This window comes from Stenella coeruleoalba (assembly GCF_951394435.1).
Source record: "Stenella coeruleoalba genome assembly, chromosome: 18".
Lineage (NCBI taxonomy): Eukaryota > Metazoa > Chordata > Mammalia > Artiodactyla > Delphinidae > Stenella > Stenella coeruleoalba.
Genome location: NC_137164.1, coordinates 68,670,661 through 68,696,359, shown reverse-complemented (window position 1 = coordinate 68,696,359; position 25,699 = coordinate 68,670,661). Strand labels below are relative to the sequence as shown.

Genomic DNA, 25,699 nt, shown 5'->3' with positions numbered 1-25,699 from the left:
AAAATCCCATTGCTATTCTGACACATGACCCTAGAAATGTATCCCAAAATAAACAAATGAAGAAACTATGGCACTGACGTTGACGTATTTTACTTTTGTCTTTAATGATAAAAAAATGTAAAATTTCTGGACTTCCCTGGTGGCACAGTGGTTAAGAATCCGCCTGCCAATGCAGGTGACACGGGTTTGAGTCCTGGTCTGGGAAGATCCCACATGTCGCGGAGCAACTAAGCCCGTGCACCACAACTACTGAAGCCCGTGAGCCACAACTACTGAAGCCCACGCGCCTAGGTGCTCTGCAACAAGAGAAGCCACCGCAATGAGAAGCCCGCTCGCTGCAACTAGAGAAAGCCCGCGTGCAGCAACAAAGACCCGATATGGCCAAAAAAAAAAATAACATTTCTTCTATCTTCAAAGTCACAAATGCTATATAAAAGTAGAAAGTTATGCCCCCTGGTATTTTGTCCTGAATCAAACCAAGGAGTAAAATTCAACAATCAGGAATGTCTTATTTAGCTCAGCAGGACATGGTCACATTTTAGGACATCCGAAGTTTTCTCAAATGTCCTTAGGTTACTTCCACAGTAAGCCCATTGCAGTAGGCGCACCATCAAAAGAATATTCACTTGGTAGGAAAACCCACCTCTTCAGAAGTAGCTGGGCCTCTTGGCAATAGATTCCTCTCATGTCACTACTGCACTGTCATCCGGGGCTGACATGCAGCCAAAAAAGAGAACTCAGGCGCTGATGCTCTGCTACCAAAACAACTTTCAAATCTACAGACCTAGTTCCAGCAAGTTAGATTTGAAACAACTTTCAAATCTACAGACCTAGTTCCAACTGTCCAGCAAGGACAGTTTCTTTTCTGTCCTCAGTTTAATAGTTTCTGAAGAACTGGAAAGCTGCCACCCCAAACTTCCCTTGTTCAGTAGCTGGGTAAAGCTGTGGTATAACTGCTTCTGTGGGTGTTAGCAAGCGGGAAGAGGATGATAAAGTCAGTTACTGATGGTCCTTCAGCCTGAGAGAAAACCCTGAGATCAGACCTCTTGTCCACATCACAGATGGTCATGAGAGGTAACAGGGAATTAAGAATATAGTTTACCACAGTGAGTGAGGGAACATGGGGGAAACTCTCACTTTTTTTCTTTATACACTACTGCATTCCATTTTTAAGAATGATCTATTTGTGTTGTTATTTTTTAAAAATACAAGAATGAAGATATCTTATACATTACATTTTTTTCAACGTATTATACCTTTTTTTTTTACATCTTTATTGGAGTATAATTGCTTTACAATGGTGTGTTAGTTTCTGCTTTATAACAAAGTGAATCAGTTATACATACACATATGTTCCCATATCTCTTCCCTCTTGCGTCTCCCTCCCTCCCACCCTCCCTATCCCACCCCTCCAGGCGGTCACAAAGCAATGAGCTGATCTCCCTGTGCTATGCGGCTGCTTCCCACTAGCTATCTACCTTACGTTTGGTAGTGTATCTATGTCCATGCCTCTCTCTTGCTTTGTCACAGCTTACGCTTCCCCCTCCCCATATCCTCAAGTCCATTCTCTAGTAGGTCTATGTCTTTATTCCTGTCTTACCCCTAGGTTCTTCATGACATTTTTTTCTCTTAAATTCCATATATATGTGTTAGCATACGGTATTTATCTTTCTCTTTCTGACTTACTTCACTCTGTATGACAGACTCTAGGTCTATCCACCTCATTACAAATAGCTCAATTTCGTTTCTTTTTATGGCTGAGTAATATTCCATTTATACCCTTTTTTTTAATCATCTTTTTACTGAGAATCATCTTTCTGGGCAAAGAAGCAGGTCATTTCTCTGATCACAAAAACCAACTCATCAGGGCAAAGGGCAGGACAGAAATGTCATCGTTAGTGCTCAAAAGTTAAACTTCTCTGTTTGGGTACATAAATGCCTGCCAGATATTTCATACATCCCTTGTGGCCTGTTATATACATGCTAACAAATCAGTATACAATAAGATCCAGTGTTAAGCAAGTATGAGTTAAAAACAGGAGAATGGAAATCAATTAAGCTCAAAATTTTAAAAGAATAACACAAAGCCTTAATAAAATCAGAGGAAGAAAATATAAATATATAGAAAATAAATTGATTAAAATTAGTAAAATCGATCAATAAATTCACTAATTTATTGAATTATTTAAAATTTATTGGTTATTTACAATCTAACCAAAGGAAAGGTAAAACTCAGATATTTATGAACAAAAAACTAAGGTCATATGAAATAATAAAATTCTTGATGAAAATAAAAAGTAAATACAGATTAAAATATTTTTCACTAATAATACAGGCTATTTAATAATTGTAATTATTATTACAATGATAACTTGTCATACAATTATAAATAGTAATACAATTCAAAACATTTTAATTTAACAAGCAATTTTGACATAAAGTATAAATCAGTAAGATTTACTCAATAAGTAGAAAATATAAATTCACAATTGTGTACATAGTATCCACGTGGACCCTTACTGCAATTTCCCATAAGATTTGGAGAGCAAGAGGAACTGATATGAACATGAAATGTATGCTGCCTGCTGTGACATGAGTAACAAAGTCCTTTGCTTCTGACCCAGGAATTTTGTGTCTTCTGGCAGCATTCATGATACTGCCAGGCTAACTTGTTAGCTTGCAAAGAGGGTAAAAGTCTCAGATCCTTTCTGTTCTTGACACTGGTATGTTTAGTCACCAGTGTATTCCCAGAACCAAGTACAGTATTTCTATTTATTCATTTATTTATATCTTCTGCTAGACTCTGAGTTCTTCAAACACATAAACATCTAGTACATAGTAGGCACTCAAAGATTATTCATGAAATTGGTAAAAATGTCATGTATGTGCACACTCCTGCTACAGGTATCTACATGTTCTTGATTGTCAAAGTCAAGTCATTTAGAGAGAAGCACAGATGATACCCTTTCAGACAATCCTACTGACGATCCATCTAACAGTGGAGACATCTCACTCAAATACATTTTCTTTGTGTGAATGCACTCACTGTTAATTTTGGCCTTTTGTGAAGGTCTCAGCTTTTAATGTTTATAATAAATAAGTAGGCAAGCTTGAGAGTTGGTAATAGCTTAAAACACAGCATGGACACCCAAAAGGTCTCAGTACTAACACTGCACGGAGAGATGACCTGCTGAACATTTTATTCTGTCCTCACCGTCTTCCACTTACATAGAATTATCCCTAACTGTACAAATAGGCTGCAGGACACTGGTTTTTTTGACATTATGTGAAGATGTCATTTTCTCCAAGCATAGTATAACGCACATTAGACAAATGTGCTAGGTATATTTTCCCCTTAAACACAGTCAAGATAGAAGCAGCCGCTACCAGAGCAAGTTAAAGCAATGAACCAGCCAGCCGGTTGTCATCTGCCATTACTACTTTGGCTTCTTTAAGTTATTTTCCTGCAAAACAGGTGCTAAGGTGGAATGTTCATGTAACATTCTGAATTCAGTATTTATTAATATCTCCTCTCATGTAAAATATATATACAGGACATACTTAGAGTTGTATATCTAAAATGAATTTGTCAAAATGCTGATTGTAAACACTAGCAGTGAGGACAGTAGCACTTTGATGTTCTTGATGAATACTTAGACATAGATATTTAAAGAAATGCACAGAACACTTGCTTTATTAGTTAGTGATATTTTACTTGTGTATAATGTTACAACGTACTATTATCTTATTTGATCTTCAAAACAAATTTGGGATGTAATATAAAATAGCAATTAAGTTACTGGGCTTGGCAGTCATACTGTCATGTTCAAATCCCTCACTAGACTGACTCTATCAGAGGACTTGATTCCCTTCCATCTACTTTGTTTCTACCTGGAGACCAAGTACTTGATGGAGACATCAAGTACTGAGGGATGAACAGTTTTATAACAAAAATATTTTCCTTTTTTAAAAAACATGTATCTATCCTAACCATAGTGCTTTTGACAGCTCCCCTGGGAATACACTTTTATAAACTCTTTATAAAATGTAAAATATTTTTAATAGTTATTTCAACATTCAGAAAAAATATGCTTTCTTTTAAAATCAGATGTTTTCTTCCAATTGGCTTTTGTCTGTTATAGATTGAAAGGTATGCCTGTATTTCAGCTACACTGAATTTTTCACATAATCCTCGCTTTACCAGGTCATGTTAGCCTAAGATGACCATCAGGTTAGGGTAGTAACTTCAGGATTTATGAATACCCAGACTTGAATACACTTCCTCTTCCCAATGACCATTCATCATGGTATATGATGTGCTGCTATTTAGTTACTGGTTGCTCTGATGCCGAAAGACTCTATTCTGTCACCTTTAACAGCAAAAGAGGGCAGTCTCAGCACTGTTACTTATCACCTCCCCACAGTTTTACCTGCTGAGGCCAAGGGAGGATTTTTCCCCACCAGGAACTAACTCCCCCCCCCCCAAAAAAAGGAAACCGGTTCTCTCAATTTCTATGGTTCCTTGTTTTTTGAGAAATTTGAGGTGCATCCTCCAGGGGCCATATGGGAGGTCATTTCAGAGCTGTCCATCAGTGTCACATTCAAAGGCATGCTCTCTACTAACCATGAAAAAGGACACTGCACCCACCCAGCTACAGGGTGAATTCCTGACTCTCCTGGAGATCTTTCCTTGATCCCAGCACCCATGGTAGGAACATGGTGTGTTTTCCTTCATTATTTCAGAATAATATTTTCCATTCTTTAGGCCTTGACTATCAGCTCAAATTCTTGTCACCATTTCTTCGCAGGTCCAGCAGCCCCTTCTGGGGGGTAGACGCCTGGTGAACACCTATTATATCCCAGTGTCTGAAGTGGTCATGCCCATGAGAGCCTCACCCCTAACTCTGACTACAAATAGCATTAAAACAGTGGGTTCACACATTTAAGAATATGTACATGTGGCTACGCACACAACTTTATTTCTTTTCATGTTCTGGATCCTTCTGCCTGAATCCTGATTTTTGCTTCCCTAAATCTCACAGCATGGTAAGACCCTGGAGACTATAAAGTAGATTATCGCATATTTCTTTTACCAAATATGACACCTGGCAGGTTGAAAATAGCACTTGCTTCAAATTTTGTGCCAGTCTGAACAAACCACTATCAGACTAACGCTGTTTTACTGGGTATACATAAAGCAGGATCCCAGGAGCACTGCATTTAAATCAGAAGGAAGAAGGAAGGAAATTGTTAGAGGATAGAATCTGTAGATGGGAGAGGAAAAATGGGAAAAGACTGAGGAACAATCCAATTCATTTTGCCTCATTCTCTCTTCTCTCCCAGGAAATGGCTGGTGGAGAAAAGAAACATCCCAAACACATTTTTCTTTTTCCTTCCATCTCAAAAGCATATGAGAATTTAGGGGAAAAAGGGTCCCTGACATTTTTACTACTAACATTTCCTTTGCAATATGTCTGCTGCCCTTACAGTATAAGTACTACAGAAACAAATAAAATTGTGATTTAATCATATTTGTCTCTCTCATAATTGCCAACACAAGGTGCTGAATATTAAAAGTTATCAATAAAAGCATATATAATTAATAAATGTGTGAACCAGCCCCTCTACAGAGTCGTCACATAAATAGCAGTTTTTGAGAATGAGTTTCCAGGCCAGGAGAATCAAATTTATTTAGAACTATGTCTTGGCTATCTAAAATGCCATTCTAAATGTTTCAGATGGAAGAGAAAAAGCTGGTGTATGCCACGTACTCTATAAATGCTTGTCAAATGCTGAATAACTGACTAAAGGAATGGGCACCCAGTCAATGATTACTTTTGAAGGGAAGAAGTGAGGTCAAATTTGGGACGGGACACATGGCTTCTGGTGGGCCTGCAGTTTTCAATTTCCTGGCCTGAGAGTTCAATCTTCTAATACTTCATTATGCCATACATGGTCGTGTGTGGTTTTCTTAATCTATGTTTTATTTAACAATACAGGTTTTTTTGTAATTGGAGAATAAATATACCAATTCATATAAAAATTAAAGACTGCTAAGAGCTTAAAGTATTTCTCTTACCCACAGAAGGGCATCTGTCAAAGAGCATCAGTTCTGTTTTTTTAAGTGTGTACTTACGCCTATGAAATCCCTTCAACCCTTAAATGAGGGTATCTCCTTGGGAGCCAGCACACATTCTCACTTTGTTTTGCCTGCATCCATTCACTTCCACTAATGGGGCTAATCTAAGCATCCCTTGGTGGTCAGGCAGATCACTGGAGCCCTTGGGGAGAAGGAATGCAGAGGACACAGGATGTAACTGGCTTACGTTTGAGCCTCTGGTCCTCAGTTTCTCCGTCTTTATGATAAGGGATTTCCAAAAATTAGATGATAAGCAACTTCAGGAAGCCCATTAGGCAGTATGTGCCCTCCACCAAGCTACAGTTTGCTCATCACTGGTCCAAAAGTTTATCCATGGGAGGGACCTTGGAGAAATCTTGACCTCACGGGAACCCAACAATAAGCAGTACAACTTATTTTGTGGAAGAAACTGACCCCACTGGAGGGTAGAGCCTAAGGTCACACACCATTTCTAGATCTTTCAATCACAAATCGTAAGTGGGGAGGGACTTTAAGGGTTATCATAGGGCATTACGATTCTCTGGAACACTCTGGTTTCCTTGCTGGGTAATATCTGAGTCATTTGCCTTTTCACAAGATTTCGTTTTGGTTTCCTGCAATCAATGAATTTCACGGGAGGATGTCAGTGTCAGACAGCCGGATCCTCCATGGGAAAACTCTTCCTCGGTTTTGCCTGGAAACTGAATCACTACGAGAGTGACAGGGCACTGCGTGCCACGAGGGTCACACCCCATCAGGACCCTGAGAAGGAGAGGATGAGCTGGCCGAGAATGGCTGGCGGCACTCACTGTGGACGGCAGGACAGCGCCTGACAACTCCCCACTCCAGGGTCAACCACCACTGTGAGTGTTCAATGGGGGCATGTAACTCAGACGTTTCCAGAAGGCTGGGCTGCCACAGAAAGACTGGAATTGTGGAAGGTCTTCTTACCATCTCCCCGTCTCACCCTCTTTCCCTCCAGAAGAGTAATCAGATACAGGCTACTTGCATTCTTCCTAGAAAGGATTCCAGAACCTATAATACAGGCCAGGCAGGACAGGCCAAAGTCATCAAGCCTAACAGCAGGAGAAGAGAGGTGAACCCAAGTCAAACCAAACTCTGTCCCTGCTGTGAAACAGAACAGGGGCACCTGGTAACAATCATAACAACAGCCACCGAGATCTGTCTCACTTTGCTGTTGAAAAGTAACTTTTTAAAAGAGTCTTCATTTATGAAACTACAGTTGATTTACAATACTGTGTTAGTTTCAGGTGTACAGCTTCAGATTCTTTTCCATTATCGGTTATTACAAGATATTGAATATAGTTCCATGTGCTATACCGTAAATCCTTGTTGTTTATTTTATATATAGTGGTGTGTATCTATTAATCCCGTACTCCTAATTTATCCCTCCCCCTCCCCTTTCCCCTTTGGTAACCATACGTTTGTTTTCTATGTCTAAAAAAGCTAACTTTTAATTATTATTCTATTTACTGTCAAGAGGAAGCGGGAAGAAAATAAGGCTAGATAAATTGTGAGTGACTTCAACTGGTAACCAACTGGGTAGGATGCCAAGCTTTATTTGCTTTTGTCCTGGAAAAGTCCAAGGCACTTCCGGACTGGATATTGGGGTCAGTTCAAATCCCTCTGCTAGACAAAGGGTTCCCAGAGGGCTTACACATGTGCCCAGTTTTGATTATTATTTGTTCTGAAAAAGCTATTCCCCAAAAGAATGCCTCTTCTGCATCTAGGACTGATTTACATGAAGTATAGGGGATCCAATAACTAACCCAACATTGGAAAGGGGGAGGCTCTTGACTGCTTGAGTTCTCCCTATTTTGGAGAAATTCAGAAGGATTAATTAGTAAATAATTTTTTAATTTTATGTAATTTGGAAGAATAATAATCTCACAAGAATTTTGTGGCAGTTGTTTAACATTCAGAGAGAACATTAAGCCCCTCAGAAGAAAGGATTCGTACAAATAGAATAATATCACATAATGAACCTCACTGACAAAGAGTGACATGACATCATTAACTTGGCAGTGCTTTAAATGCATCCTTAAAAATGAAACTTTCATTTCCAGTATGGGTCAGCAGGAATTTCACTACGTTAAATTCACTGTTAAAAGTAGGAATCCAGTGGACTCTGTTCATAACTATTCAAGAAAATGGTTTATCAAGAGATACTTCATGAGACATTTTAGTGGACTTTCTGCTAGTACGTTGAAGCTTGCAGGCCATGATCAAAGACTATTCTAACCACAGTCAATCAAATAAAGGCAATTTTGAATTTACTGTCTTCATCCTTACGGTTTTATCCCAAGAGATCTTTGGGAATGAGAGTGCCTAGGGGACCAATTTGGTAGGTGGGATGGTGCTATTGATGACACCTGTAGCCCACAGGGGCACCAGGAGATGATATCAGAGGAAGGAGTGGTGACGGGGAGGCCAAGGTCAGCACGCAGCCACCGGGAGAGCCAAACTGAGCCAAAGGCAAGAGCTGAAACAGCTGAAGGTAGGAATGTGTTCCAGACACAAGGTTCCATCTGAGGAGCAAATTAGGACACAGAGACCCCCAAACCCTGAGCTGCATCCCATTTCTTCTTTCTCTTTTTTCCAATTACTGTTATGAAAACATGTCAAACACACAGAAACGTTTTCCTTTTTCAAAGCCATCCATTAATGATCTCTATGGGGACATCTGATTCCAAGTAGAAAAATCAATTGCTAAATTCTGTCTATTTATAGGCAACTCACATTAACGGGATAGGAACAACGTGAGAAACTTCTTGTCCAAGCCAGAAGTGACAACTGTGGACAACTTTCCTTGTTCTTGTTGATCTAGTTCCAAAACTGAGTTGGGGCATTTTATAGTGAAAGTCAAAGAGAAAATATGAACATAAAGGCCATAAAAGAATATTTCAGTGCTAGCAAACACTCTGCTTTCTTTCTCCAGATAAAAACCATTAAAAACTGTACAACCTTCCACTGTAAAGCAATCACTATTACAGTCTTCTATGCTGTTGATACAATAAATTATGCATCCAGCGCCTCTGTGTAATTCTAAGTGCAAAGATCTGGGGTAAGAGTTGACAGAGTTAAAAGAACAGCAGGAACCAAAGTAGGAACCAATATCTAGCAACAGCTGTTCTTTAATACATGGTGTAGAGCATGTATACCATAACAAAAGGATACAGGGCAAATGCAGAAGTCTGAAATTCTTTTTTTGCGGATAACCAGGGGATTACCAGTATGTAGTTAAAGACACAGATGATGCAAAGCAAGATTGTGCTGGTAAAGGACATTCGGGAACCAAGGGGCCATGTATGCTACTAGGCTCAAGGAAATAAGATTGGTGGTTCAATAAGCTGACATATATACCATACCCATACCCATGCATGCAAACATGTATGCAGATTCATCTGAATAAATTATTTAGACGACCTGTATATTTTTTAAACTGAAAGATATTCCACATCTTCTTATCTAATTCCTTCTTTAATTGCAGTAACATTTGTTTATAACATATAGATAAGTTTCAAGTATACAACTTCATAATTCGACTACTGTATACACTACAATGTGCTTACCACCAAAAATCTAGTTTACATCCATCACCATAACTCTTTTATTTTTGTAAAATCCTAAAGCCTTGATAAGCCAAAATTACTTGAATCTAAATAAATCTCACTGAACACTTTGCTAGAGCTCTCTAGACATAAGTTAGTGCAAATAGCACCCCTTCCCATATGACCTGGGGAAACATATGGACTTATAAAGGTATTTCACAGGCATTAAATGATATACAAAAGAATGATTGTAACATATATCCCTATAGAAAAATGTGCCTCAAATTTCCACCTGCAGACACACCATCACAGATTATTTTAACCGTCTTGGATATGCATCATATTTGAGAAGTTAAAAAAAAGTGCACTCACATCTGCAAAGGAAATACAATGACCAGGCTTCATGCAAGAGACTTCTCATCTGCACATGTGGAACCTAAGGCCAGCCAGTGGAATTTCAAAGGAAATAGAAGTTGAAAGTGGAAACAGCCCCCAATGGAAGTCATATGAGGTCTCAGGTAGAGAACATTTTTTTCGGTACTAAATTAAAAGAAAAAAAGTGCAATAAAAATTTTAAATGACGGGTCAGATACATTAAATGAGAATGTAAATACCAGAAGAACCTAATCATATGACTGAACGGAAAACCTTACCAACTGAAATCCTACCACAGAACCAGATGCTACTATTGGAAAAACATTCCAATCAGAGGTTGGCATCAAAATCTCCCCGACCTCTACTGGAACTGTCAAAGTAACAAACCCTGCATAAGGAACACTCATCTTTGAGCAGCACGGAATTTTGTACCTGCCTGAAATGAAAATATCTATCAGCTGAATTACTTTGAAAAAAAGGACACGCTATTTCTCTCAAGGACTCCTTAGCATCTGAATCAACTTCCAGATAATTTTTCTAGAGATCACTCGGTCGTCACTCAAAGGAACAGCCCTTAAGAAAAGCTACATGGTCACATGGGACCAGGGACAAGATGTGCTTTCAGCTCAGGAAGACAAGTACCAGCCACCTGGGTCACAGAGCACCTTTGCTCAGGACTTCCGTGTGGCCAATTTCAACTAAAAGATGCCAAGTGGAATCAAAGTTTTTCTTTCATTTCTGTCTTCACTTTATGACTAGTTTGCCCAATTACATAGAACTTCCAGAGTCTCGATGCCTTCCTGGTTTAAGTGTCCTGGCCCAACTCAGTAAGAAAAGTCGATATGGCAGTTATACATTTGGGGGATGGGGTGGGTAGTATAAGGTAAGCAGAAAGGGAAAGCAAAGGTCTTCTCCTTGTGCCTAAAACAGACATTTCCTAAAGCTGGCTCTAGCAACTGCTATCCATGTGACTGAACCCAAGCTTCCTAAAATCTCTAAGCACTTGGACTCTTGACCTTTGATTTAGGAATTTAAAAAGAATTTACCTAAAAGGAATAACGTGAGGACTAAAAGAATCCTTTTACAGTACTTATCATAGTGCCTTGTACATTCGCAGTGGTCAGTTATTATTAGTTGTAATAATGAATACAGTGCTTATGAGGTAAACTTACTTACAGAGCCCAGAAGACCACTTAATCCTATGGCCTCCATTCTAGCTCCCTCCATCCTGTAAAGCCAAGTCTCCCTCTCTTTTCCCTCTGCATCAGACCTCCCAACTGCGAAGGCAGTTTCCAGGGCCTTTCCCACGGTTGGGCATTGCCCTCTGCCACGCTCCCTGGCTTCCCTGGCTCTCCAGACCCAGCCTGGCGATAGTGATCCAGCAGCTCGTTAATCCAACTCCCCAGATTGTCCACTCTTGTAGCACAGACCCTGTTTCTTCATTCCTCCATGCACATCTCTAGGTTTTTAACCTTTGTTCAGGAAAGGGCAGGAAGCTGCCGCCAAAGGATCTTCACTGCGTGAGAGGGAAGGACATGGGAGAGGACCACTGTACCACAGAATCAGAAGAGGGAGGATTTGGGAAGTGATATCCAACTTAACAGTCTTTAACATATGTGTCCATGTGTGATCACTATAATGAAAACAATGGAGAGAAGGAAGTTGAGAATGGCAATGATATAAGGATGCAAGGTTTCAAGGGAAAATCAAACACCATTGATACTGATTATTGATACTGGAAAACCCAATAAAATGAGAAGAGGAAAGATGAAAAAATTGACGTGTTCTCTGTAGGTTATAACTAATTACAGCCATTCATTGTGAGCCGTTTATCATTCATGCCTAATTATCATGCAGCACAAGCACACTTATGCATATTGTGACATATTAAAATCATAGAACCAGAATTTTTAAGCTTGAAGAAGCTTTCCAGATTATGTAGGTCAAGCCACTCCCTGGTGTGAAGTGTGAGACGTTAAATGATTTACTGGGTCACAGAGCTGTGCTCAGACAGAGGGAACCCCAGCCCAGGTCTCCTGACTCCCAGCCTTGGGCTCCCTCCCTGCTGGCCACTGGCCTCCCTGGGAGTTTATCTCCCTTCGGAGTAAATGGGATTTGATTAGAGGGTGAAATTCTATACCGAGTATTATCTGTAGTCTTGCAACAGAAATAGGTTTTAAATCCTGGTTTCAATATGTTAATTTTCAGAGGTTAGTAAATCATTCAAGTAGAAATGTTCTATGAAAAATAGTAACCGTGGAGTAATACAGAATGTAACACGAAGATTTCGGGGGAGGGTATCTGCATGCAGATAAGTTGTGGAAACAGGCTGGTGGGAAAATTAAAGAGTATTAACAAAACCGACATGAGACAATAAAGCTTTTGAAAATATCCCACTCTATTATGAAATACACACTGTAAACTACAAGATATTAACTTTTACCTCAATGAATTCCTTTTACCTAGAATCCTTGCGTCAAGACAAAGGGAAGCTAGGCCGGTTATGTAAACCATGTAAATTTACCACCACCACCACCACCCCAAATGGAAAATCTAATTCCTAATTATGTTCCAGACAGAGGCAAGTAAAGACCTCTTTTATTTTTTTTTTTTATTTTTGCGGAACGCGGGCCTCTCCCGCCGCGGAGCACGCGCAGGCCCAGCGGCCATGGCTCACGGGCCCAGCCGTTTCGCGGCATGTGGGATCCTCCCGGACCGGGGCACGAACCCGCGTCCCCTGCATCGGCAGGCGGATTCTCAACCACTGCGCTACCAGGGAAGCCCAGTAAAAACCTTTTTAATCCTCTTCCACCTCCCCAACCTGGGCTCACCCTATGTGAGAGAGGCGCCTCCTACAGTATGACTTGAGAAGTACCAAAAATTATTTGCTTGAAAAAAAATCTTCCCTTTGTTACTTCTTTCTACCAAAAAAAAACTGTGTTCCCCGAAGACCCCTATACACATAGCAACAGCGCTGTTGAAGGAACAGCACCCATACACAGATTAAGCCCTGAGGATCCTTGAGATGATGGGATGAGGACAGGTACGTTTCGACAAGAAGACTCTAGGCTGGGAAAAGAAAATCAAGCCTGGGGAAGAGGTAACTATGGTTATGTCTGTTGGGATAAAGACTGGGTGTTATCTGTGTGGGGGGCTGGCAGCAAAGATGGGCTATTTCATGGTTATGCCAATGGCAAGCTCAGTTGCTAATATTCCCATCCCTTCAATATCACACATTTCTAAGTAATGGACACCAGAGGTTTGGGGCCCAGTCATCATTCCTGTTACTTATTCCTGTTTTTTGGCAGAATTTTTCACGTTTGTCTGTATGTATACATACTTTTCCCACAGCTGACAACAGAGGAGACATACAATAGTGGTTGTGGTTTTTCAAACTTGATTTTATATTTCATGAACTCTTCATACTTATCATTTCAATGACTTAAATTATCATATTAATTTGATGTGCTATCATGTATTTTATACTACTGGATAAATAATTTGCCTATGACTTTTTGCTTTTATAGGCATCAATGCATTAAGCATCTTCATGTATATAGCATTTTCCTTCCCCTGGGTTATCTCCTTAGGATAAATTCCTAGAAGAGACCTTATTGTCTCTAAGGTTAGAACTTAGAAAAAGTGAATAAAGGAAAAGTGAATATGAAGCATATGTAATATAATAACATAAAACATAACATAGAATATTAATATTATATTTATTTGTATAGAGGTGAGTATATATATAGGGGTGTGTGTGTGTATACATACATGTATACATATATAGAGAGAGTTGTATAGTTATATATTCTGATTGAAGTGTTATAATTTTTAGCCCCTTTCAAATTTTTACTAGAAAAATTATACTCATAACTTTTAAAAACTGCCACTTATTAATCAAGGAGTCAAACAAAATCTGAGGAATAAGTAAACAGTCACCCAAAGTTCATTGCTATCGTCTATTTAAAACTTGAAGGCAAATTTCACCTGAAACATGAGCTCATTTTGAGACTTTGAGAGGAAGCCACATAAGCTCTCTGGGTTTCAATTTTCTCGATTAAAACAAAACAAAACAGGAATCTCCAAACCCCCTGCTTGCTTCTTGGCTCTCCATTTGTACGCATTATTATTTCATGACTACCCAATACACACACACCGCATATTATGTCTTGTCACAATTGATGGCAGATAAACACTACATTCCCCCCAAAATGGCTGAGTAGTGGGATATTTAGATAAATGATACTGATAGGACAAACCTAAATATGTGCTCTCGGGTTAAGAACAAGGAAATATCATTAGTTAAAACGTCTGTATGAATCTAACCTGGCACATCTCTTAAATGGATCTGAGGTTAGCAACCAGCAACAGATGGCAACATGCTTTGCACAAAGCCAATTTCTCTATAACCTTAAAACTCTGAAAGGTCCCCAAAGAAGAAAAATCAGATAGGCTCTTAGCCAGGGTTGTCCTCAAGACAGATGAAGCTAATAGACTAGTGTCAAAGAAAGAAGATGAGATTGCTGTTCCCTGGGCTTCAGTCCCCCAAGTGCAAGGACATTTTGCCATCAGGCATGTAAAATAAATCTTTGCGTGACTGGGAGGACAGATGTGGAAAATACATTGGCAGGATGAACAGGTGATGAAGACCCAGCTCACATACCACTCAGGAGAACAGTCGTGTGGCTAAAGCCTGTCCTGGGTGCAGGTGTCATTTCCCACCCGCAGGTCAGAGCCACTCCGGTCCAAGTAAGAGAACGCAGAATGTACGTTTCAGTCAAAGACTCTCAGGACACAGTTTACTGCAACATTGAGCATCATAATAAAGAGTACAGGACATGAGGCATATTAAAATGATTTAATGTGAAATAGCTGCAATTTTTTTTTTCCAAAAAGTAATTGAAACATGCTGTCTTCTTAAAGTTTGCCCAGCCTTCATTAGGGTCATCATCTTTCATCAAATCACTGGGAGAGAGGGTAAAAGATCAAAAAGCAAAGAGTGCTGTTTTTGCTAGGGAAGGAAGTTAGAGAATTCAAATAGCCCTTTATTTATGAACTACTGGAGGCTTTCTTAACTCTAAACAGAAACTCCTATGAGCAAAATTTTGAAAATGCTTAGCATGACCTGAAATCTGCTCATTCAACAAAACCTGTCATTTCCATCTCCGTGACACCCATTCACCTATTTATTTTTTGATATTTACTTATTTGTGCATCTACTATGTGCTTAGCAATCCCAGAAACCTTGGGATTTACTCCCAGAAAATGCCTTCATAGAGAGATTGTTTAATACTGTTAAATGCATTTATACCCTAGGCAGCTTGAAGCATCTCCATTTAAATTTGGAGGGTGAAAGGGTTCAGGATTATTAGAAAAGCAATGCAAAGAGAATGAAAGAATTAATATTCGGCTTCTGAAACTCAAAAGAGGATTGTATAGCAAGACAATACACTTGAAAGCCAGGATCTTAGAAGAGATTTTCTAAATTCCTTTGGTGGCTACATTTTAACCTATCACCCGCTGGGACTGCTGAATTAAATCCTGGTGTTTTATTAAATGGACTTCCCAGGAGCACCGAAGGGGAAGTAAAGGAAAAGCTCATCCTTTCAAGCTCTAAGGAATTCTGGTGAAAGAAAGACAAAGAAAAGAGGGACCAGAGAAAAGAAGGCAGAGGAAGCAGATCTGATCCGTAGGGGGAATTCTGACAACCCCTATCAGGAAATTCCTGGTAACACTGCCAGCCCTAGCCTCCTTTCTGACTAACAGAAGTGGCCTCAGGAAACCTGAACAGGAAATTAGTATCCACCGTAAATTACAAAGAGGCCCTAAAAACTGCAATAAAGTGTGTCAGCTCCATTGAGTCAAATCTGGACTTTAAATGCAACCCCATTTATTCCACTTCTCTCTTCTCCCAAAATAGCAAAATCACCTCCTAACTGAATAATAAGAGTCAAGCATGACCACAAATACAGTCACATATTTGAAGCAGTTGAACTTGACAAAGAGGGTACTACTTACACTCCAGATTTTCCTGTAGGAAAACGTTCATCCAGGGGACTCAGAATTTGCCATCTTAGAATTCAGCTTAAACCAAGTGAAATATTTAAAATCATCAAAGGAATGCGTGGCAGAAGAAAGTGGCCATGGATGATGGAAGGAAAGTTGCCAGAATTCATTTGGAGACATGGACCCTCTGCTACCATTTGTCTAACCTTAAAAAATATCTTGCAATGTTAACAATCCAAATTCAATGTCACAGCTTGTACCTGTTTATATAAACTTTCTCTTGATGAGAAAGCCAAAAAGTGGGTTAATTTGGAAGCTATCAGCTTTATAAGGTAAACTGTGGCCGAGACAGGGAAGGTAAGATGATCTAAAAGGATGGTCAGAAGGACAGCTTGGCCCTAATCAGCTCCTCCATCTGTTGACCTGGAAGAGGAGAAAACACCTGCAAAGGAGACCCATGAACTTTATTCACAATCTTTCATCAGAGACAGAGAAACAGACAGAGCTTCCTTAACGACAAAATTCAAACACATTTAACTCACAGTGGTTTACCTAATTATAAATTGGAGGTATATAAGCACTTACAAATGATAGAGCAGAAAAGTCATTAGAACCTTCAAAAAATCATTTTATAGAATTTTCAGCCAAATGGTTTACCCAGAAACAGAAAGATCTCACATATGCAATACACTAGTATACCAGTTATTAACAATGGAGTCAATATGAAGATGAAATTTGAGAAGTCTTTACTAAACGTCAGGAAATGTCTTTGGCTTTGGGGCAACGCTGGTGCTGGGAATACCAAGGGATTCCCAGCTCATCGACAGAAAATCATGTTATTCAGTGATGATTTCTCTAATGACCGAGAAACTCTGCTCTCTTTCTCTGCAAATCTGTCACTAAAACGGGAAGCGAGAAGATTAACAGAGCCAGAGCTACTGCGTTTAACTTGACCCACGCTTGTTGGGCGTGGCCTATTTTGTCAATACGTTGATTTGTAGTCTAGCCTCTTCTCTGTACTCATTTGTAATTTCTCACCCCTCTGAAGTTATCACACCCCAAGGATACAAATCCCTCTCATTCTTCAAGACCTAGCTCAGAGGCACCACCTCCCACATGATAATCCCAGGCAGAATTAATGGCTTCTCACACAGTACATGAACAATTACTCACACCTCTGCTTATAGTAGTACTATTTTAATCAGTGTTGGCTTCAGGGTTGGACAATTCTTTTTTGCTTACGAGAACTCTGTGTGTAATAGCTGCCCATTAAGTGTGTCTTAGCTCAGGCTACTATAACAAATACCATAGACCGGGTGGCTCAGACAACAGACGTTGATATTTCTCACAGTTCTGGAGGTCGGGGAGTCCAAGATCAAGGGGCTGGCGTGCTTGGTTCTTGGGGAGGGCCCTCCTTCTGGCTTGCAAACAGCTGCCTTCTCACTGCATCCTCACATGGCGAAGAAGGAAAGAGCTCTGGTGTCTCTTCCTCTTCTTGTAAGGACACTAATCTCACCATGCGGGATCTACTCTCCCAACCTCATCTAAACCTTATCACCTCCCAAAGGTCCCACTCCCTAACACCGTCATACCAGAGGCTGGAGTTTCAACATATGAATTGGGGGACGGGGCAGCGGGGGTAGGGGAGTGGGGGACACAAACTTTCAGCCCATCAGGAAGTCTGTTTACCCTTATTGAATGTTTCCATCATTGCAAGTAAGCTCTTGAAACAAAGTCTAAAATGAAAACATTTTGTTTTTCACTTGTTCTAAAAGCTAGCAATTCTCACACCAAGACCTTTAGTCCACCTCTCAATGGTTTCTATTTTTTCACCAGTGAGTCAGACAAACTGAACGCTATTTTATCCATGTGCATCAGTATTTTGGTGTCCTTTGATGTCAGTGACCTCATCTCTAGCAGTACATTTAGGCTTTTTCCTCTAGTGTGAAACAAAATTAAAAAAAAGTTTACTCTCTTCCTTCAGAAGGGATCTTACCAAATGCTACTCTAACATTATTTCCACTCACTATTTCCACTCACGCTTTTCAGAAAACGAATCTTTCTGCTGCAGATCTGACAATGTAGGCTTGCATTTACAAAGAATTATTCTCCAAATGGTCATTCAAGTGTGACATTTTTCATTTAAATATGATCCAATTTTTGTCAATCCCTGTGATAGGTCACCTTACTTTATTTCATTTAAGCTTCACAAGAGAGATGATTCTCATTCTTCCTATGAAACAGACTCAGAAGAGGTGAAATAACCCATTCAGTGTTGCACAGCCAATCCAAGACAGACAAGATTCTATCTATCCAATATTTTTAACCCTGAAGCCCATATATATTCAACTACATCATCTGGTCTTTCCAAGCCATCTGCCAAAGTATTGAAGGGAAACTAAAACACATTGAGCACCTCCTATACGCCACATGCTAACAGAGAAACAGTAAGCGTTCCATAAAAATTTAATGGATGGGGGCTTCCCTGGTGGCGCAGTGTTTAAGAATCTGCCTGTCAATGCAGGGGACATGGGTTCAAGCCCTGGTCCGGGAAGATCCCGCATGCCATGGAGCAAGAAAGCCCGTGCACCACAACTACTGAGCCTGTGCTCTAGAGCCCACGAGCCACAGCTACTGAGCCCACGCACCACAACTACTGAATCCCACGCGCCTAGAGCCCGTGCTCCACAACAGAAGCCACTGCAATGAGAAGCCCACGCACCGCGAGGAAGAGTAGCCCCCGCTCGACACAACTAGAGAAAGCCAGCGCACAGCAATGATGACAAAACACGGCCAAAAAAAAAAAAAAATTTAATGGATGCGAGTTGGAAAAAAAAACACCTATCATTGCAAAGCTGTATACAGTTTATATCTCAAAAGAAGTAGAATTTGATCCCTACTTTGGAACGTGAGTTTTGTTTGTTGAACGTCTCTAATCTCATTGATTACCACCCCCAAAACATCCTGTAACAGAGATTAATAGTTATTGCTATTGTGTTCTCTCTGACCTCAGAATGTTGTACTGAGAATTCCATGAATAATATATAGGATACCTAGCACAGTGCCTGGGCACACAGTATATACTGAGTAAATAGCACTTTCTATTAAGTTGTCCTATTCTTCAGTTTATAGGCGAGGGTAGTTGTCAGGCAGGTTTAGTAGCTTTTACATCCTGACACAGCTCTCACAAGGTAAAGTTAAGAGTCAGCTCAAGTCTTCCTGGTTCCAAAGCCTGTGACCTGGAATCTCCCCCCATGACCATTCCTGAAGGCATCCCACTTTTACAATCGACACGGGAAAGCTAAGCAGCCGTATGTCCTTACCCTACTTAAAAGTAAAGGAATGAACTCTGAAATGCAATCCACTCTTTTCAGTCAGGATATAGAGTCAGTTCAATGTGTATGTCAGGCTAAAAACCATACTCCCTTTAACATGACAACGAAGAATGAGAAGATTGCTCTGAAAAGAGCATGCCTTCTAATTCGAAAAGCCACTGCTCTCGTGACTCTGGCCTCTTCTGGAATCACACTCTCCCCCGAATGCCAATGCAAGGGCTGGCTCCTTAGTTTGAAAGGCATGGCTGGTGTCATCCAGACATCCTTTGGGAAATATCAATATCTCCACTTACTGGGGCCCCAATTTCCTCCTCTGTGTCCCCTCTCCCATCACAGTGAAGGCCCACTGTGATGATCCCCCCCTGAACCCCAGGATTTCTATCATCACCACCTCCTAGGCCCCAACCTTTCTGCACAGCTGTATGCAGCCCTCCTTCTGTGACAACTACACACTGAACATGCACCTGGCTAACTTTCCATCTATCTTCCTAGGCACCAGTGGAGTTAGGGAGGGTTAACCCTTCTTTCTGACCTGAATAATCTGTAAGGAAATACATTTTATAAGCTGAGATTGGATATATTTCTATGAGCTCCCCACATTCATTTCCTTGAAAAGTAAACAAATTCCTTACTTTAGGCCATTGCTTTGCCAATAAGTCTGATCTTGACAATTACTTGGAACACTGATGAAAGACACACATCTATGAAATGTACTTCTCTAGAAGAGGGGCTTAGGAAGCCGATGACAGGAAGCCATCACAGCTAATTCTTACGATAACCCAAGCTGGGAAAACACACCAAAGTAATTTAATTATACATCAAATATGTTTTAAAATAAATTTTTGCCAATACAATTATAATTGCGAATTTTACCCATATTTTCACTGTCAACTTTTCAACAATTACAACCATATTTTTAAAGCATCCTAATTTTGTTTTTTCAGTGATGTTGAGGTAAACCTCCAGTCCAGGCCTTTCTTTCAGCCAGAGCGTTGGTAATGGGGCAGGTTCGGTATTATTTTAGGCCACAGTACAGGACATGCTGTTATCTACAGGCTCCATATAATTTCCTGCGCTCCTCAAACGTCTCCCAGCAACTGCCCTGACATGGCTCGAAATTAGCTTGAGCAATCAGACAGGATCATAACACCTGCCTTGGAGCTATAACTACACATTTCTCTTGTGAAATCTGATGTGCTTGAGTAATATGCTAAATCTGGGATTTATTTTTACCTAAGAAAGATATAGAAACAAAAAACAAGATAGGTCAATAAACTAATGGGAGTACCTAGAAGCCACAAAACAAGTTCAAGGTTTATGAAGAAATATTATAAAGAAAATTTTATTGTAAAATATTTCCTCTAAGAATGTATTTTAGTAGCTCTTCACGTAGTTTTAGATCTCTTTCCCCATTTGGTTGATGCAATTGCGAAAGCATTAAAGAAAAAAAGCTGACACTTGAAAGCTACAGTATAGCCATTTTTTTGTGTGTAACACTAACCTAAGTAAAGTATGGAATACGGGATGTGTGTTTATACCCCTTACAGTGCTAAACATGCATCAACTGAATAAATGAATAGTAATGTAGCCATTGAGAACAGCAATAGCAAGAATGACTAAAATTATCATTACAGCTTGGCTTCCGGGAAGATGGCGTTAGAGTAAGACGCGGAGATCACCTTCCTCCCCACAGACACACCAGAAATACATCTACACGTGGAACAACTCCTACAGAACACCTACTGAAGGCTGGCAGAAGACCTCAGACCTCCCAAAAGGCAAGCAACCCCCCACGTACCTGGGTACGGCAAAAGAAAAAAGAATAAAAAGAGACAAACGAATAGGGATGGTACCTGCACCAGTGCGAGGGAGCCGTGAAGGAGGAAACGTTTCCACACACTAGGAAGCCCCTTCGCGGGCGGAGACTGAGGGTGGCAGAGGGGGGAAGCTTCGGAGCCGCAGAGAACAGCACAGCAACAGGGGTGGGGAGGGCAAAGCGGAGAGATTCCCACACAGAGGATCACTGCCGACCAGCACTTACCAGACCGAGAGGCTTGTCTGCCCCCCGCCGGGGCGGGCGGGGCTGGGAGCTGAGGCTCGGGCTTCGGTCGGAGCGCCGGAAGAGGACTGGGGTTGGCGGCGTGAACACAGCCTGCAGGGGGTTAGTGCACCATGGCTAACCGGGAGGGAGTCCGGGAAAAAGTCTGGACCTGCCGAAGAGGCAAGAGACTTTTTCTTCCCTCTTTATTTCCTGGTGCGCGAGGAGAGGGGATTAAGAGTGCTGCTTAAAGGAGCTCCAGAGACGGGCGAGAGCCGCGGCTAAAAGCGCGGACCCCAGAGACGGGGATGAGACGCTAAGGCGGCTGCTGCTGCCGCCACCAAGAAGCCTGTGTGCGAGCACAGGTCACTATCCACACCCCCCTTCCGGGGAGCCTGTGCAGCCCGCCACTGCCAGGGTCCCGGGATCCAGGGACAACTCCTCCGGGAAAACGCACGGCCCGCCTCAGGCTGGTGCAACATCACGCCGGCGCGACGTCACGCCGCCGCGACGTCACGCCACCGCGATGTCACGCCGGCCTCTGCCGCCGCAGGCCCGCCCCGCACTCCGTGCCCCTCCCTCCCCCCCCCCACCCGGCCTGAGTGCGCCAGAGCCCCCGAATCAGCGGCTCCTTTAACCCCGTCCTGTCTGAGCGAAGGACAGACACCCTCCAGCGACCTACACGAAGAGGCGGGGCCAAATCCAAAGCTGAGCCCCTGGGAGCTGTGCGAACAAAGAAGAGAAAGGAAAATCTCTCCCAGCAGCCTCAGAAGCAGCGGATTAAAGCTCCACAATCAACTTGATGTACTCTGCATCGGTGGAATACATGAATAGACAACGAATCATCCCAAATTGAGGAGGTGGACTTTGCGAGCAAGATTTATGATTTTTTTCCCCTTTTCCTCTTTTTGTGAGTGTGTATGTGTATGATTCTGTGTGAGGTTTTCTCTGTATAGCTTTGCTTCCACCATTTGTCCTAGGGTTCTATCCGTCCGTTTTTTTTTTTGTTTGTTTGTTTTTTGTTTATTCTTTTCTCCTTAATAATTATTTTTTTACTTTAATAACTTTATCATATTTTATCTTACGTTATTTTATTTTACTTTATCTTCTTTCTTTTTTTCCTTCCTTCCCTCCTCCCACCCTCCCTCCTTTCTTTCTTTCTACTTCTACTAATTCTTTCTTTCTACTTTTTCTCCCTTTTATTCTCAGCCATGTGGATAAAAGGCTCTTGGTGCTGCAGCCAGGAGTCACTGCTGTGCCTCTGACGTGGGAGAGCCAACTTCAGGACACTGGTCCACAAGAGACCTCCCAGCTCCACATAATATCAAATGGCGAAAATCTCCGAGAGATCTCCATCTCAACACCAGCACCCAGATTCACTCTATGACCAGCAAGCTACAGAACTGGACATCCTATGCCAAACTACTAGCAAGACAGGAACACAACCCCACCCATTAGCAGAGAGGCTGCCTAAAATCATAATAAGGTCACAGACACCTCAAAACACACCACCAGACGTGGACCTGCCCACCAGAAAGACAAGATCCAGCCTCATCCACCAGAACACAGGCACTAGTCCCCTGCACCAGGAAGCCTACACAACCCACTGAACCAACCTTAGCCACTAGAGACAGACACCACAAACAACGGGAACTACGAACCTGCAGCCTGCAAATAGGAGACCCCAAACACAGTAAGATAAGCAAAATGAGAAGACAGAAAAACACACAGCAGATGAAGGACCAAGATAAAAACCCACCTGACCTAACAAATGAAGAGGAAATAGGCAGTCTACCTGAAAAAGAATTCAGAATAATGATAGTAAAGATGATCCAAAATCTTGGAAATAGAATAGAGAAAATGCAAGAAACATTTAAAAAGGACATAGAAGAACTAAAGATGAAACAAACAATGATGAACAACACAATAAATGAAATTAAAGATACTCTAGAAGGGATCAATAGCAGAATAACTGAGGCAGAAGAATGGATAAGTCACCTGGAAGGTAAAATAGTGGAAATAACTACTGCAGAGCAGAATAAAGAAAAAAGAATGAAGAGAACTGAGGACAGTCTCACAGACCTCTGGGACAATATTAAATGCACCAACATTCGAATTATAGGGGTTCCAGAAGAAGAAGAGAAAAAGAAAGGGACTGAGAAAATATTTGAAGAGATTATAGTTGAAAACTTCCCTGATATGGGAAAGGAAACAGTTAATCAAGCCCAGAAAGCACAGAGAGTCCCATACAGAATAAACCCAAGGAGAAATACGCCAAGACACATATTAATCAAACTGTCAAAAATTAAATACAAAGAAAACATATTAAAAGCAGCAAGGGAAAAACAACAAATAACACACAAGGGAATCCCCATAAGGTTACCAGCTGATCTTGCAGCAGAAACTCTGCAAGCCAGAAGGGACTGGCAGGACATATTTAAACTGATGAAGGAGAAGAACCTGCAACCAGGATTACTCTACCCAGCAAGTATATCATTCAGATTTGATGGAGAAATTAAAACCTTTACAGACAAGGAAAAGCTGAGAGAGTTCAGCACCACCAAACCAGCTCTACAACAACTGCTAAAGGAACTTCTCTAGGCAAGAAACACAAGAGAAGGAAAAGACCTACAATAACGAACCCAAAAAAATTAAGAAAATGCGAATAGGAACATACATATCGATAATTACCTTAAATGTAAATGGACTAAATGCTACAACCAAAAGACACAGATTGGCTGAATGGATCCAAAAACAAGACCCATATATTTGCTGTCTGCAAGAGACCCACTTCAGACCTAGAGACACATAGAGACTGCAAGTGAGGGGATGGAAAAAGATATTTCATGCAAATGGAAACCAAAAGAAAGTTGGAGTAGCAATTCTCATATCAGACAAAATAGACTTTAAAATAAAGACTATTAGAATAGACAAAGAAGGACACTACATAATGATCAAGGGATCAATCCAAGAAGAAGATATAACAATTGTAAATATTTTTGCACCCAACATAGGAGCACCTCAATACATAAGGCAAATACTAACAGCCATAAAAAGGGAAATCGACAGTAACACATTCATAGTAGGGGACTTTAACACCCCACTTTCAACAATGGACAGATCATCCAAAATGAAAGTAAATAAGGAAACACAAGCTCTAAATGATACATTAAACAAGATGGACTTAATTGATATTTATAGGACATTCCATCCAAACAACAGAATACACATTTTCCTCAAGTGCTCATGGAACATTCTCCAGGATACATCATATCTGGGGTCACAAGTCAAGCCTTGGTAAATTTAAGAAAATTGAAATTGTTTCAAGTATCTTTTCCGACCACAACACTATGAGACTAGATACCAATTACCAGAAAAGATCTGTAAAAAATACAAACACATGGAGGCTAAACAATACACTGCTTAATAATGAAGTGATCACTAAAGAAATCAAAGAGGAAATCAAAAAATACCTAGAAAGAAATAACAATGGAGACACGACGACCCAAAACCTATGGGATGCAGCAAAAGCAGTTCTAAGAGGGAAGTTTATAGCAATACAATCCTACCTTAAGAAACAGGAAACTATTTGAATAAACAACCTAACCTTACACCTAAAGCAATTAGAGAAAGAAGAACAAAAAAACCCCAAAGTTAGTAGAAGGAAAGAAATCATAAGAATCAGATTAGAAATAAATGAAAAAGAAATGAAGGAAACAATAGCAAAGATCAATAAAACTAAAAGCTGGTTCTTTGAGAAGATAAAATTGATAAACGCTTAGCCAGACTCATCAAGAAAAAAAGGGAGAAGACTCAAATCAATAGAATTAGAAATGAAAAAGGAGAAGTAACAACTGACACTGCAGAAATACACAAGATCATGAGAGATTACTACGAGCAACTATATGCCAATAAAATGGACAACCTGGAAGAAATGGACAAATTCTTAGAAATGCACAACCTGCCAGGACTGAATCAGGAAGAAATAGAAAATATGAACAGACCGATCACAAGCACTGAAATTGAAACTGTGTTTAAAAATCTTCCAACAAACAAAAGCCCAGGACCAGATGGCTTCACAGGCCAATTCTATCAAACATTTAGAGAAGAATTAACACCTATCCTTCTCAAACTCTTCCAAACTATAGCAGAGGGAGGAACACTCCCAAACTTATTCTACGAGGCCACCATCACCTTGATACCAAAACCAAACAAGGATGTCACAAAGAAAGAAAACTCAGGCCAATATCACTGA

General features: G+C 40.7%; 1 protein-coding gene across 5 annotated transcripts in view; it reads right to left on the bottom strand.

Moving 5' to 3' along the window:
* Positions 1-25,699, bottom strand: part of ITGBL1 (integrin subunit beta like 1) — a gene marked incomplete at its 5' end in the record, with an annotated part of 220,861 nt that overhangs the window by 166,488 nt on the left and 28,674 nt on the right. The window contains one exon of one of the 5 annotated variants that reach the window (XM_079902555.1): positions 21,448-22,009. The exons of the other annotated variants lie outside the window; for them this stretch is intronic. Of the gene's footprint in view, positions 1-21,447; positions 22,010-25,699 lie in introns of those variants that run through there. 5 annotated transcript variants of the gene reach the window in all.